This window comes from Nicotiana tabacum, chromosome 19, assembly GCF_000715075.1.
Source record: "Nicotiana tabacum cultivar K326 chromosome 19, ASM71507v2, whole genome shotgun sequence".
In the NCBI taxonomy this organism is placed as follows: domain Eukaryota; kingdom Viridiplantae; phylum Streptophyta; class Magnoliopsida; order Solanales; family Solanaceae; genus Nicotiana; species Nicotiana tabacum.
Genome location: NC_134098.1, coordinates 148,050,754 through 148,056,869, shown reverse-complemented (window position 1 = coordinate 148,056,869; position 6,116 = coordinate 148,050,754). Strand labels below are relative to the sequence as shown.

At 32.1% G+C, this 6,116-nt stretch overlaps 1 pseudogene; it reads left to right on the top strand.

Annotated features, from left to right (window-relative positions):
- Positions 1-1,728: 1,728 nt before the first annotated feature.
- On the top strand, positions 1,729-4,240 carry LOC107821478 (annexin D4-like; annotated as a pseudogene).
- Positions 4,241-6,116: the final 1,876 nt, after the last annotated feature.

The window sequence follows — 6,116 nt, the reverse complement described above, 5'->3', positions numbered from 1 at the left end:
TTTAATTGCTTGATCACCAATTGAATATTATCTACGAATCTAGAATTGAACTCGAAAGTGGGAATTCTATATTGCATATAGGATTGAGTAGGGCAAGTTCTTGAACTCGGGCATCGGGGAACGGATTCGTGGTTAGGATAGACATATACCTAATTACCTTGCTTGGTTGATTTACAGGAATTATAAATGCGTTCTTGTTGATTCTAACTCCATAGACATATAGGCGTTAGGTTAGCTTGAATAGGCGAGTAAGAACTCGATAGATTCTTATGAGCAATATTAACCCTGTCAACCAATAAGCTAGATAAATTAGTCGGTCAATTCAATTGAAGAATACAATAGGATTGTTAGATAGACCATAACCCTAGATCGTTTTCATTACATTGATATCATTAAAATCTGCTCTTCCTCTGTTCAAAGTTTATTATTTATATTTTTCTTATTTAATTAGTTAGAATAAAATATTTTTAGATTTAATTCTTATTTAGATAATTAAGATAGGCTAATTTAGTTAATAGCTAATCATAAGTCCTCGTGGTTCGACATCCGACTTTGAGTCACTTTATTACTTGACGACCGCGTATACTTGCGTGAGTGTGTTTGATCGCAACAATAGTTTTGAACCTTTTCCGTTGAATATATTCATGATTTTATTGGTGTACAGTATATAACAGTAAATTAAATGTAAATAATCGTTGGTGTAATCCAATTAACTCTAACATTAAACACGATTTAAGTAAATACAACAACATTCACTTGAACGGGCAAGCAAAGCACGTTACCATACCTTTATTAGGTGATAAACTGAAACAGTAAAAGAAACTCTCATAAATTAACTAAATGAAATTATTAAGATGTCTAACCTTTTTCCTTTATGTTATGTCAGTACAAAAAACGTTACCTATACATTTTAATATGTTTGTCAAATGTCGATGTACTCTCCTTGACCTAAACTTATTATCGTGTTTGGCAATTTTATTTTCCCTTCCACTAATGTTCTAAAATGTGCATTTTCTGAAAAGCGATAGTATGAATTCAAAGCAAAGAGAGAACAATTGAGTTTTGCATGAAATCGAAAAGTGATTCTCTAAATTTTGTTTGAAATTAAAGTTGTACATTTTAATAAGTGCATAAACCCACAACAAGTCACAGTTTTTTGTAAGTAAAATTATTAAAAGAATTTAAATGTTATAATCAAATGAAGAATATATAATGGAAATACAGTTTACAGAAGTATGGTAGCCGTTCTTCGTTTTAATAAAAACTTTGGGAGTCCTTTCGAAAAAGATTAAACTCACCAACAAGGGTTGTGGTCTCGGATTCGAGCTCTAGATATATAGTCATTTTTGTTAGGGTACATTTTATATTTTAATTTGACACTTTCCTACTTCAATCCGAATCGGGCTCCAATGTAAATACTGGACGTCTAGCGGGAAATTAAAAAAAAAGAAAGAAAGAAAGAAAGATTAAACTTAAAAAGTTTTATTTGACTAACGAGGATGATCTTAATGAGACATAAATGCCATTTCATTTTTTGTGGGGGCATATTTTGGTCTTTACAGAATTTAAACCAAACTGTCCAGCCGGTAACTACATGTAAATTGACCAAAATACCCAAAGAGTCTACTATAAATATAGCTTGAATTGAAAGAGATCTTCACACAGCCAAAACAGCAACTCTAACTTTGTCTCCAATAAAAACACACACAAAACACAAACTTTCAACAAATGGCAACTTCTAATGATCAGTTTAAGGCTCTCACCAAGGCTTTCTCAGGTTCTTATTTTTAGAATAATTAACTTTCCATGTTAACTTTTCGAATCACTCTTTCACTTTTTAGCTCATAAAATAAAAAGTGAATTTATGTTATAATTTTAATTCATAATATCAGGTCACAACACAAACGGTCAACAAAAGGCAACGAGCTCTAATGAGTTCAAGGTTCTAACCAAGGCTTTCTCAGGTTCTTGTTTTCCCCCCGAAAATTAAACTTAATTCCCTTATTTCATAGATTATAAAATTCGAGATGACTTTACAGGTTATGCCTTGTAGTGCAATTTATACATGTAAAAGTGTTCGATGAATACGTTAATCGTGTTTGCATGCATTTACTTTACTGTATTAGTCCATCTATAAATTAGTTAAGAACGCCATTTGTTGGTTTCCAGAAAGAAAAAAAGAGAGTTCTTTCCCTTTTTTCATAACGTATCTATAGTAGTACTTTATTATATATACAACATCTGCTGAAATCTGAGTTTTTATTTTCTGCATTTTCAAATTTTAATGTTTATCGTTTATGTTAATTTATGCCTGGCCAAATTCTTGGCATTTCTGTCACCCCACTGGTTTTCTTGAATTTTTTTTGCTACTACTTAATTCTTTTAAGAATTAATTCGGAGAAAATGTATCAAATTGGAAAATGAAAATTTTATATTTGGGATTTTTCCTTTTTAGGGCTTGGAATTGATGAGAAGTCATTCATATCAATATTTGGAAAATGGGACACAAAGCAAAGGCAATTCTATAGGAAAAACACTCAAGAATTCTTCAAAGAAGATGAACGTCAATTTGAGAGATGGGATGAAGCACACATGTTCTTCAAATTCGCCAAGAATTTTTACGCCTCAAGGTACTACATCTTTTTACTTTTAATTTATTAATTTTTGCTAACCCTGGATGAGAGACTTGAAGCAACGGTAAAGTTGTCTCCTTGTTCGCAAGCAACAACTAATACTTGCATTAGAATACGATGTCTACATAACACCCCCTTAGGGTGCGTTACTTCCTTGGACTCATGCATGATGTCTTGTGCAACGAGCTACCCTTTTTAATTGTTGCTAACCTTCCATAGTAATATTAATTAATATTGTAGGATGTAGTGGTGGTATACACAATGCATCCATGGGAGAGAGATGCAAGACTGATTAAGGAGGCATTAGTGAAGGAAGCTCAACCTCAACTTCATATTATTATAGAGACAGCTGCCACAAGATCTTCTGAACAACTCTTGGGAGCAAGAAGAGCTTACCATTCCCTCTTTGAACACTCAATTGAGGAAGACATTGCTTTCCATATCCACACTCCTGAAAGAAATTAAGGTACAGACTTTAATTTGTATATGTACATATGTTTTGAGTTTAACTTGGCAATGTGAAAGTTTTTATAGTATTATGTCATTCAAATTATAATTACGAGTTTAATTTGTATGCATAGATAGTGTACTTTTTTTTTTTACACAACCAAGGTTATTTTTACTTGTTGCAGTAGGTAACTTTCGTTATTTTAAAGATTACAAATCCTATTTTTTATGGAGTATTACATGCATGTAAATATCTTGTGAGCAATGTGATAGTGTACAAAGATATAATCTGATAGTATTTTATACTGCCGGGGTAGATAAGTTGAATTATTGGTGAATTTCTATAATAAATGAATAGATAATTAAGACAAATAACCTTCTATATCAACTGCCTGTTTGGCCAAGCTTCTTTTTGGCTAAATTTTCTTTCCTAGTCAAATGTATTTTGTTAAGTTAAGGTATTTGACCAATCTTTTAGAAGGAAAAAAAATTAGATTTGAGTAGAAGTAGAAGTAGTTTTTGAGAAGAGAAAAAAAGTTTTTCCCCAAAAATACTTTTGAGAAAAATACATTTAGAAATACTTTTTTAAAGTTTGGTCAAACACTAATTGTTGCTCAAAATTACTTTTCAAATTAATTAACCAAACACAAATTATTTTTCACCGAAAATATTTTTTTGAAAATAAGCTGATTTTAGAAGCTTGGCCAAACATGTGACAAGTTAAATTGCACCCAAAATTTCATTAGGTTGTCACTGAATATAAGTTAAATATAGTATTTTCTAATTTTCTAAAGTGGGATTTGAGTACTGATCGATTAAGCTTTTCTTGTTTGAAATAGCTTTTAGTTGGCCTTGTGAGTTCATACCGTTATGAAGGACCAAGAGTTAACGAAGAACTTGCAAAATCTGAGGCTAAGGAGTTTCTGAAGGCCATTAAAGATGGTGGTAAGAAGGAGCTTATTGAAGATGAGGAAATTGAGAGGATATTATCAACAAGAAGCAAACTCCATCTCAAGGCTCTTTATTCCTATTACAAGGAAATAAGTGGCAACTATTTGGATGAGGTAAATAAAATATTTATGGTGTTTGCTTAGTTAAATATTGAAAAAGAAAAGGGCAGTCCGATGCACAAAGCATCCAGCATTCACGTAAGGTTCGGAGAAGGGTCGCACCTAATTTCAGCTATAGTACTTTAGCTGATGAAGCATTTTAATTTCCCAAGACGTTTGTATTTCCTTTGGCTATCTACTTTTGTGTTCTTTCCTGTTTTGTAAGACTTATATATGTATTCCCTTCTACCGAAGAATTTTACTATTAAATAAGTGCTAATTAAATATTTAGGAATTAAAAAGGTAGTAAAATGAATTTTTCTTAATATCCTTGGTCAACCCTAAGAAAGAACGAAAAAGTAAGATGACCCTTTGATTATGGTAACAAGAAAATTAATGTTAGATCTTAATCTAAACAAAGAAAGTGTGCAAGGCTTTCAATGGGATAATAAATTGTGACGTTCGTGACGGAGGGCGGGCCGATGAGAGTGGGTCAAGTACGACCGACAGATTTCTAGGTTGAGAAGCTTCTGAAAGACAGTGCCCTGTCACCTTAGGTGAATCCTTTTCAATCAAAATAAGATTTGAAAGTAAAGAGATTTATAACGTACAATACAAGTTCACATGGTACACGCGTTTTTGGGTTCGAGGATGGTATAGCTCAAGGAATAAATTCATGAGATCTGTTGAGTAACAACAAATAATACGTATCATGGGCTTGGATCATGATAAACATAATATTAGAGCCTGACTCTATCAGTACGATCACGGGGCAAACTCAACTTGGACGCCGAGTCCCAAATTAAAGGAGGGGCGAATATGATGCCCATAACGGAGGGCAGATCGATGAGGGTAGGTCAAGCAGGACGGACATGCTTCTAGGCTGGCAATCTTCCAAAAAAATATAAATTCGTATGTGTCTAATTTCTAAGCGGACAATCCGTGTCATCGACTTGAGTCGTGATATCAATTTATTAACACATCTCTCCCTGGAAGTATTGCTCTCAATTCATAATGTGTTCTTGCTACCACCTAATTCTTGTCAACCTAACAATTATTAAAAAAAATCTCAGACAATGTTATATTTTCTAAGAATTTCTGTTAGTTAATATGATTGACTACATTAAAACGAACTAAAGAGGATCGGAGATACCGGTTTTTGATAGAGAAGTACTTCTCTATGTTTTACTTAGGTGCAAATTTAAAAATATTATTCATTCCAACCTTTTTATATGTTCCTTTATCTAAACAAATTTGGTACAAGTCACTTTAAAAAATTAAGAAAGAATTTTTTTTCTCATTTGTGATTCTTGTGAGTTTTTAATTCTCCCTACACTAGGAGTGGTTTTTTAAACTTTGACCCCATTAAGTATAAGGGTTGCATACTTGCATGAGTCCGTGACGGATCTTGTACAATGAATTTTTTCAATTCATGAGTTCGGCATAAGTTAGTGCTTTGGGTTGAACTTCATATATGTGTTGCATTGCATTGCATGCACAAACAAATAAATGTAAATATACATTTCAGAACTCACAACTATCTAAATACAACTAGCCCATTAATTGTGTGTATGCATGTATACACACACATACATATATGTATAAACTTGAAATTTCGCATTCTTGATAAGAACTCGGATTGAATTTGTATATCAATTAATAAGGATTCGATCCTATCTCTTTGGAGTTGGAATAATTTGATAGCAAATCGCAAAAAACTTAATAATCTTCTATTTTTAATGAATGAAGAGATTGCTTTAAAATCATTAACCCTTCTCTTACCCTGATTATATGCTTCAACAAGAACCAAATTAGGGTCGATTAGAAATTTTTAGTAAACTTTTAGTGAAATGATCTTCTATAGCCAATTACAATTTAAATGGAAAAAAATGACTTTTCCAGATATCATGTGTGTAATTTTCAGATTAAAAGACATAAAATTAAAAAATAAATTTTTAAAGAACTATAAAAGTAATCTGATTTAGCA